Raw genomic sequence first — 10494 nt, forward strand, 5'->3', positions numbered from 1 at the left:
AGGGAAGCAAGTTTTTTTAATAACTACCTCTTAAATGGAACTAACACATACAAAACCAAATATGTCTTAGATCTTTCTATTTGTCTTTTCATTTTTTTGTCTCTTTGCTCCATGCAGTGACAACATATCTCTTTCTCACGTAGCTTCTTATTTGTTATTTCTACCTTATACACTGTAGTGAAATTTTGGATATGAATGCTCTGTAGGACTTCTGACTGCCTGAACTTATTTAAGCAGCTAAATTTAGCTGAGATGAAATCTACCTGGATTGCTTAGGTTGATGAAGAATGCAGTAAGTCTCCCTAAAATACTGACTATATGTATCGTGTTGTTCAACAGAAAATGTGATTCCTAATTGCTAGCACATTGCTTCCAATCAGCATCCATGACACAGCACCATGGCTCATGGACATCTATTTTGTTATTTTATTGTCTGGTGAAAAAAGTAATTTTCAAGGTCTAGAAAGATGGAATTCACTTGAATAATAGCAAGCCTGCTGCTTCATTTCACAATTGCTGAAATGAATACACAGCTTCTTTCTGCTTTCTAAACCTGCTATATTTGGAGCCAAAAAAACTGCAGGAATGTCAAATGAAAGATACTGAACAGCAACACATTAAAGGATTAATTCTGCAAATGAAACCAAATCATTAACATTCAAAAGTTCCAGATTCAATTCCTTTCTCTGCTTTTGTGGATTTCGGTGAGGTCATTTAATTTCTTCATGTCTGAGTTTCCCTGTAATTAAAAACTGAGATGTTACTTTGCATGTCAAAAGTATACTGCAAAGATATTTCTTTGAATATTTATGGAGTCTAAACATATCAAGTCTGGAATGCAAACACCTTTTGGACAGTCAATCATTTTATAAAAATGCATACATTTTATACTTCAAAATACTTTACACATCATACTGTTAAGACTAATTCTTCTTATTCATATATTCTCTGCTTAAGAATCCACAAGGGAAGCAGGTTGAATTTTAAATAAACCATGCTCTTTCAGATTCAAAAGCTAAGATAACTTGCTCTCATACATGTTTGAAACTTGAAAAAAATTGCACAAAACTAAGCATTTGAAAACTTTTCCTAAAAGACTCATGCAAAACTTGTAGAAAGGAAAAACTTCCATTTAAGGAACAACATTTGTCATGTAAGGGAGGCGGATGTTATTAATTATCAAGTAGAGACCATGCTCATACTGTGCAGAAGCATAAAAAGTTCAGTAACATTGTAAGTGAACCAGAAAATTAAAATGTGTTGGTTTTTTGCTAGAGGTGGTAAACCTAACATCATATTCAGTAAGAAAGTTGCTTGCTTCAGTAAGAAAGTAAGTTGCTTTTCCTTTAAAAAAATGGTTACAGGAGAAATCTCAGTAAGTTATGTCTCTCAGTACTCTTTATCTAAAAGACTTTTTCTATTGAGTGGATTTCTGGTTTTACAGCGTTAGAAAATGGGTGAAGTTTGCACTAGAGCAGTGATAAATTGTGACAGAGTCCAGCAAGTCTGATGTGGTTCTGCTTCGCTGGCTTCCTGTGCGAGTCTGAACAACCTGAAAAGGTCATTTTTCTCTCCTCCCTTCCTCTCCTTTTTCAACTGCCTGACAGAACATATGTTATGGCACACCTGAGTGTGAACTAATATTATAGACACCAACCTCAAATGCTGAAATACCAGTAGATATTAGATTTGCACTCAGTTATATCCAGAATGCCCAAGATATCAAATGTATTGACATAAAATTGTGTCTTCTTCTCCCATCATCTTCTATAAGCCAAGGAAAGTATGATCCTAAGGTTTGATCCCAGCCTCTCACTCCTTCATATTTTCAGTTTTGTACAAATCATATGACAAATCTGACTTTGAGCCATTTTCTATTAAATTTTGAACCTTATTGCAGGTACAAGATTTAAAATCGTGTAGATATAGCAAAATAATAATTGTAATAAAACCCCATTGAATGAGAGAATAACTAAGGGAAAAAGACAATTTAATACAGCACAGGACTTCTGTGTCTTCCTTTAAATTCATTTCCACAGAAAACCAAACCACTTTCTGATAAATATAGAGTAAAAAATGAAAGCAAATAAATTCTAGAGTCAAACTAATCCAACTTTTTTATTGATGATATTGCTTTTTATTTGCCACGGATTTTGTTTCCAAAATTGGAGACTCTCACTCTTTGGCTGAGAATTACTTGTATTTAGATTAAATATTTATTCAACTTAAGCTAGACATTGATAGAAATTGTAAAGCATTTAAACAGTGAGGAGACAAAATACAGACCCTTTAAACAATAATCCATCAAAGTTTACGGACTTGCACATAAAATTTCATGTTTCAAATGCCTGATTTCTAATTAAAAAGAAAAAAAAAAATGTTTTCACAATCTGTTACTTCATTTGCAGATATGAAGCACACTTTTTCCTAAATTCGTGGCTAGACCATTTAAAAATGAAAAGTAACTAAAAAAATTAAAAATCTGTACCTGAGTTAACATTATATTTACAATTTTTTTTGGTATGAGAAACTGCCACATGGGAAGATCTTTTATATAAAGAGCACAATAACCAGTTGGGGCCTAAATTCTCCAAATTATCTGGTGCTGGGCTATTTTCTAGGGACAGTCTGCCAGCCCCAGTGGCTGAGTTGGTAGGAGTTTTGAAAGCTCCTTTGCTGTGGAGGTAGAGGGATTTCACAGTGCCTGCTGGAAGCAGCAAGAGCTCTGCTTGGCAAAGCTGTGTCCTTTTCACACAGTCTGCAGTGAGCAGCTGCATGTCTTGCAAATGTGATTTTGTGATAATCCTGTACGTGCTCTTATTTTATACCATGCCAAAGAAGGTACATTCTACTCAGGAATTAGGCACAACATTAATAAGAAATGTCTGAAAAACAGGCTATGAAAAAAAGTTCAAAAATAGGGGGTTTTCTTGGTTTTGGAACAGAGCTGCTTATAGTAAAAAATATACAGCTTTCCTTTATTTCTGATCATTTCCATGCATAGAAAGTTGAAAACATGAGTTTCCAAACAGACAGAAATTTTCCACATGGCTCTTAAAGATTTCTCAACTTTCATGTTGAAGACCTTTGGAAACAGAATACTTAGTTTCATGTCTGTCTTTCTGGACCATGACTTTTAGCTTAGATTTTTGGTCTGCATGAGTTCTATCTTGACTTTTATATGAAATCATAGTCCAATATTTTATTAATTTAAAAAAATATATTTAGAGTTACATGGAATATGTTACCCTTTTTTAATTATACAAATGACATTGTGCTATTTATTTAGTGACAACATTTCCTGTTTCCGCTTTATCGACGTCATTTAACTTTGATCAGTTCTTTGCTTTTTATGCTGCATCAAATACTAACAGCAATACCCTGTTGCCTTCCCTTTCTCTGTTTGAGCTGGCATTTTAATCTTCACCAGAAAAGCAGGGTGGTTTCAAGCAGATCTTGCCAATAGAGAGATCATTTCCTCTATAATGTAGATTCCCTCCCCACCTCCTGAACCAGCCTCCCAGGAAATTTGCAGAGTTGCTAAGCAGGGAACAGGGAAAAGCAGGAGAAGCAATATCTCTTAGCACCTGGGGAAAATTGGGTATTCAGAGGAGTCTTGATTTGTCAAGGTATTTCTTCCTCCCTTGGTGAATAAGCACTTCTTGACTTAGAAGCAACAGCCTAAGTGATGGTCTCACTTCTATGTATAGATGTTATAGGTGGCTGCTCAGAAAATAGGAAAATATTTTGTGTGAGGTGAACATAGGTACCAGTGTAGTGGATAGAAATGGAAAGTAATAGGATCTGTATACTCTGTAATGACGTTTGTTAGATTTTCTTTCAGCTCTTTAGATTACTCATAGTGAAGTAGAATGTGCCAGAGTATGGCTGAACTACTCGGGTCAGCCAGATCGTTTGTTTCAGGCATGGAAGTGAGAAGTGAGCTTTTAATGAAATAGATAGGCAAAGACAAAATCACATTAGTGCCCCTTGAGGATGTAGGGATGTAATTCTGATCCAACTACTAACAAATAGTCTAATAAAATGATTGAGCAGCATACTGAGTTTATATAGGCTTAATGTACTTCTAGAGAATGAAAGAGCGTGGCTGTAAAAGATCATTGGAGCTTTTTTTAATGATTAATATGCTTCCTAAAGTACAACTGTCATGGTGAATCACAGTTGCCAAGCCCAGAATTTTTTCCTCTGTGGTGGAGAGAACCAGGTAATCCAGAGGAAGGTTCAAGAAACCGATTGGGAAACATGGAGTAGCTTTTCACAGAATATTATCCCTTGTGCCTTGTTTGATGAGAATTACCAACCCTGATGGCAACAACAACAACAAACAACAGCAACAATACTTGATGTCTATAATCTCATAATAAGGAGGAAAAATCAATCAGAAACCTGTAATCTTATCTATGTTACTTATATCCAAAAGATTAAAATTGCTTTTGCTTTATAGTGCATTCTCTGATAGCTCAAATGCACGGATACTTCCATATTCTGTTAAGATCAGGAAAAAGATGTTTCAGAGAGCAGAAGAAGATAAAAGATCAATTGAGTACTGGCAAGAAAGATCTTTATATTTATTTTGAATATATTGATGATTTTAGTTGGCTATGAGATCACAGGCAATTCTGGTCTGTTGATCGCTCTTAAAGACTAATTTTTGTAGTCTTCACAGAAAATTTTTTACTTAAAAAAAAAAAAGGATCCAAAAATATATTGCCCAATAAATCTGGCCAAATAAGTATCAAACTATGTCACCTCGCCCTGACCTAAATTAGATCCTTAGTTCATAATTAGTCCCATTAATTTTTCTGAGACTATTCCTGGATACAGGTGATACTCAGTCTGCTTAAAGTCATTCATCCATTTTAAACAAAATCCAAATAAAGAGAGCCTGAAATGGCATTCATTGATACACATAGTTTATGTTAAAAACCACAGATCCTGAAATTGTCCCGCTGTATGATTGCTTCAGTTCTTCAGCCTCTACTGTGAATATTGAACCAAATGCTACTCATGCAAGGAGAGAGAATCACAGCGTTTGCTCTGATACTTCCAAAGTTGTCAGTAATGCTTGTGGTATTTCTTTAATATCATCATGGGCAATGAGTCAAAACAAGATGGAAATGAATGCACATAAATGTGTATTATGCTGTTTATTAATAGTTTTCTGAAGCTGTTATTAACCCTTTATAAAATGGGACTAAAAATATCAGTAGTACTTTAATCTTGCTGTGAAATACAAAGTGAGGATCCAAAAAAATTAATGAAACTAAGACTCCTATTCCTTCTTAATGTAACCATGTTGCAATCTAGGAGGGGGCATTGTGTTCCCCACTTCTAAATCCTCAAAATAAAACTGATCAAATTTTGAAAACTGGTCTGTAATCACATGGAATTATATGCTTTCCTGCAGGAAAAGCTGGATTTATTTTATATAGAGTTTCACTTGAATTAGATGTACTCTGATTTTTTCAGAAGGTCAGACTATATGAGTTAATGACACTTAAGGTATTTATGAATGACATTCTCATCGGAGACCTGTAACAGGGTCTGACATTTCTTAAGTTTGTCTTTTTCTAGGAACATACCCATATTTATCAAGCTGAGATTTATGCAGAGTTTGATGTCAGACCTTCTCTTCTCCAGGTATTTTCCAGGATGTTACGTCCATGTGATGATGCCCATGAGATATGATTTTTTTTTCCTTCATCACCACAAATAATTCCAGCTAAATCTTTGTTGTGTCTAACACTGACCATTATGTAGTGCAACATTCCTGATGTTTGCAATGACAGTTGACTTTTGCTTATCTGACATAATCTTTCATTGCTATAGCTGCTTTTCAGGAGATTTGGTGGACTTGGCAGGCATCATGCATTATAACTATCAAATCCCCTAGAAACAGTTGTGGAGGCACTGAAGACAGGCTGGCACTTCCTTGCATGGGGCTGGAAAACACTTTGTTTCCAAATGGATAGCACGCCCCCAAACACAGCACAGTTATAGTGGTCCTTTTTATTAAGGCTGACTTATGTAAAATCTGATTTATGCAACCTTCTGAGTAGCTTAACTTCCAAAGGGACTGTAGAATACAAAGCCATTCTTTGGCTTTAAGGTTGCTACCAGCAACATGTAATAATAGACTGTAAGTCAATGGAAAACAGGAAAAAAATGTTACATACTCAAGGCACATCTCTACTCCAGACAATTTCTTTTTTTTTTTAATTTTCGTTTTATTCATAGTATGGATCTTAACTGTTTTTACTGATGTTAATCCTAGTGACTTTAAAGCTAGGAATCCCATTATAATTGTAAAATCAGGACAAAGTTTCATTATCAGGACTTAAAAAACAGAACACTGTACAAGGATGTGTAACAAACAGACAGCATTCAAAATGTGCATTGATTTATTTTTAGGACTGTGCTTACTGAATATCAATCACAAAGTTACCAGTGTTGTGGCAGTTGAAAGACAGCAGATTTTTTCTGCTCGTAAGTACATGGGTATTTCAGATTTTTCTTATTTCCTTTCTCAAGCAGCCATGCTACTCTTTTTCTTTCTAAAAGCTCCCTCAAAATCTGGGAATAAAAACCTTTGTGACACTTGCTATTTGCTCTAAGTCCCATCAAACTAGTGTACAACCACTCTCTGTGGAAGGCTCCCCAACATCCTGTTCAGCATCAGTTCGATTAGTTTCGACATGAAAAAGGGTTTCACAAGGAAAGCATTACAGCAGCACTCTATGCAGGGCCACACAGCCACCACCTTCTTTTATTTAGATGTCTTGGATTTGTCCCATTTAAATTCTCTACTGAAAACATTAGGTAAAATTTTTATATGACACCACCAGCACACAAACTAAAGACAAAGAAATTATTAAAGTGTTGACATAGGAGTGTGGCAATCATAGTCAGGGTTACTTGTGCTATTAGATAACTGAAAATATTTTACTCAGTGTTTAAGAAACTAAAAGTTTGTTCTAAGAGTACCAATTTAGCAGTATTTAGATTTACTGACTGGGTTAACTCAAGTTGTGTTCTTCACTAATAAACTAGTAACTGGCTAAAGTTCTTGATGCATGAGATATAAACTGTGTTCTGGTATAATCTTTCAATGACAAAAAGGAAATGAAAGTAACTAGACACCCATGATCCAGAACTATTGTATAATAACATCTGTTCATTTATTCTTTAAAAGTATTTACAAAGAAAATTAAATGCTGTGTCTGGGAAGAAAGTGTTTTTTGCATTGCATCAGACAAAAATGTGCAGCCTAATCTGGACTCTGTTCTTGGTTTTGGGCACTGATTCCTGCTTGCCAGTGATAATCCCCCATTGTTCCCACCTTAAAAGCTATCTGATTGAACTTCTTCAATCATTCTCTAACAATTGGATTGATTCAACACATTCATTCATTCCAAGATGAGACAGGACATGAGGAAAAATAACAATTTTCTTCCTGTTTTTCAGAGAGACCTAGCAAGTCTTTTTGGATATTCAGTGCAAGGCCACTTGGGCAAAACTGGTAACATCAACTTTTCTACACTGAAATAAGCGGACTTGCAAAACATTTCCTACCTTCAATGTACAGCCATAATTTCCATTTGACAGCTTCAGATAAAATCACATTTCTGCAGGGAATTGGGAACAGGTGAGGAGGTCAAGAGACATTATTGTACTGGGAAAAAAGGCAGAACTTTTGATAGAGATGGTCTGAGCACACTGTGTCCATTAGCCACAGTGGTGGCCATCCAAATAATCCGTGTTGTAGTGCTCTTCCCAACTGCCAGAACTGAGGTTTTCTATAGGAAAAGTTAAATGGAAATTGCAAAAATTATGACCGTTCTTTTTATAAAACTATGGCCAGACACAGTTTTAAGTTTTTCAAGTATTGAGAAACAAGGTCATCACTAGGAAAGTTTGTCTGTGTATATCTGCTGTGGGAATGTGCAAAATGCAGTGTGCATTTATTGCTCTAAAGGGGGTGGAATGGGGAGGAGAGAGAAGTAAGAGGGAAAGAGGGCAGAAGAGAGTAAAGTATTTTCTCTTTTGAAGTTATGGCATCTTTTTTATCTCCTCATGTAAGTGATCGTGACTGTGCTGCAAAAGCTCGATTAGGCATGAACTATGATCCTTTGGGGTGCTGTACTGATGTTAAACTGAGATTAAGTTCTCTCCCACACAAATCTATTTCACTTTAGAATTTAATATGGATGAAGCAGCTTTTATAAACCTTCCAACTGGAGAAACATAAGATTCTGACAACTTTACTAGCAAGTGTCACTTTGCAAATATATAAAGCTACCAATTGATTTTCTTTCTATAGTCTTCTAGAACCAAGGTTTAGCTGAGAATTCTATGGATCAGATACATAATGGCATAAGAAATGAAGGATAAAAGCTCTTTTCTTGATATCAGTAGCAACTAGAATTACCAGCCAAGATGTAGTTCTTCTCAACATGTTCTACAAATATGAAATACTTTCCTTGTAATTACTGAAATTTGCAAAAGAACTGAATGAAGGAAAAGGTCACATTTCAGATTTACATCTATTATCTTATTTATGGCTTGAACTTACATGGAGTAAGATAAGCATAAGTCAGGAAAGGATTTAGTAAGGGCAGAGGGATAGTATCATTGCTGGAAATAGAAACTAAAGATAAATTTTGTCTCACCTCTGTTTTCCCATGTGAAAGTTAGACTTCTAACTTGAAATCCCAAGGTGTCTGTTGAACACTGATAAGCAGCAAGGATCACGTAAAAATCACATACAATCAGCTCCCAGAATAAATCACTATTTCTTTTTAAATTCTAAAATATTTTTATTTGCTTTAATATTCAGCAGTAATAACTATTCGATAAATAAATAAAATATAAATAAATATAATTTTGTTGTCTAACATTTGCAGAAAGTCATGCTATGAATTTTCATTACAATATAATGCTCTTATTGAAGATATTTTTGGGAGGATTTAAAAATTAATTTTGCAGGACTCATGCTAAAATGGCTCAGATTAGCTTGCAAGTTAGACAAAACACACATATTTCAAGATATTTGTGACTTTTTTAATAATTCCAAGTGAAGTAGTTTCTGAAATACAAATAAATAATATTCAAACTTTGCTCACTTGCAAATTAAAACCTTTCCTTCAATCTTATATCTTTGTATTGAGAAAACAAAAAAATGTATCTATTAAGTCAGAACCATATCCAATGAATGACATTCTGCCGGTTGCTCCCTACCCTGAGTAGGCTTAATGGATACAGTGGTACTAATTTCAAATCTGGGGTAAGAAATGTGCTATTGAGTATATACATTGTGCAATTTATATACAAAATCCATGTACAAAGTAACATTGTGAATTTCACTTTCCCGTATTACTCTTAAACCTTGATATTTGAGACACTTCCCATGAAATCGGGGCATCCTGTGAAGGTGTAGGGCACACCCAAGACTTCTCTGAAACATAATTCTGCTTGTAGAAAAACTAATAGCAAAACTGTTCCTTTGGGGCAGCAGTTGTTAAAAGAAAGATTATGTTAATGGCTGCAATTGTACCACGATTTAAATTCTTCTTCCTTTGCTATAAAGCTGCTCAGACAGTCAGGCCATCATGCTCCTAACATTGGTAAAAATCTAAGCATTTATAACCCAAAAAAGCTCTATTTGTTAAAAATTCTGTAAAGTTCAAAGAAATTTCTTTTTCAGTCAAACAGGGCTGGCTACGCTGGGCTGAGCATTTATTACCACCACTTTTCACCACTGCCAATTAGCACCTACCAGTGAACACAAAGCCAGATGGTCATTGCCACTGAGGGCTCGCTGTCAAGAATTTCCCTCTCCTAAATATGGGTGTGTGAAGGCGAGGGAGGGGGGAAGTTGCATGTAAGGAAGAGAAGTTGTATAAACCAAACCCTGCTTTGTGTTTTTACAGAAAGGAACCCAGCAAGAAATTTTATGATGTTATCACAGCTACTTCTAAAAAAAGAATTCTATTTAAACAGAATAAGAGTTCTATTCTTCATCTTATTTTTGAAACTCTGTATAACAGGAGCCGAAATGGATTTAGCTCAGGTACCTTGGAAAACAAGAAGACTGACAGCATTGTTTCGGACTGCTTTAGTAGGAAAAGCAGTTCTTAGAAATCCTATTTTTTTAAATTAAAAAATGAAACTATTAACCCTTCAAAAAACGCCACAAATCATTGCACTGCAAGGGAAACTCTTCCCGACTCATCAGGGAATTTTTCTGCAGTAATTAGTTGCTATTGATAATAATTATGTATAAGAATACAAAATATGTTATATTAAAGAGAAGCATAATATTGTATTATTACAGAAATTCTGAGAGATATTATCCTTTCAGTAAGATTCAAATGTACTAAAGCTAGATTCAAGTGGCACAGAGCCATAATTTTTTTGGATCTTGATGAAATTTCACTTGACTAATTGCTCCTATATTTCTTGCACTGATATGAA

The sequence above is a fragment of the Sturnus vulgaris genome, chromosome 5 (genome assembly GCF_052056855.1).
Source record: "Sturnus vulgaris isolate bStuVul1 chromosome 5, bStuVul1.hap1, whole genome shotgun sequence".
Taxonomy (NCBI): domain Eukaryota; kingdom Metazoa; phylum Chordata; class Aves; order Passeriformes; family Sturnidae; genus Sturnus; species Sturnus vulgaris.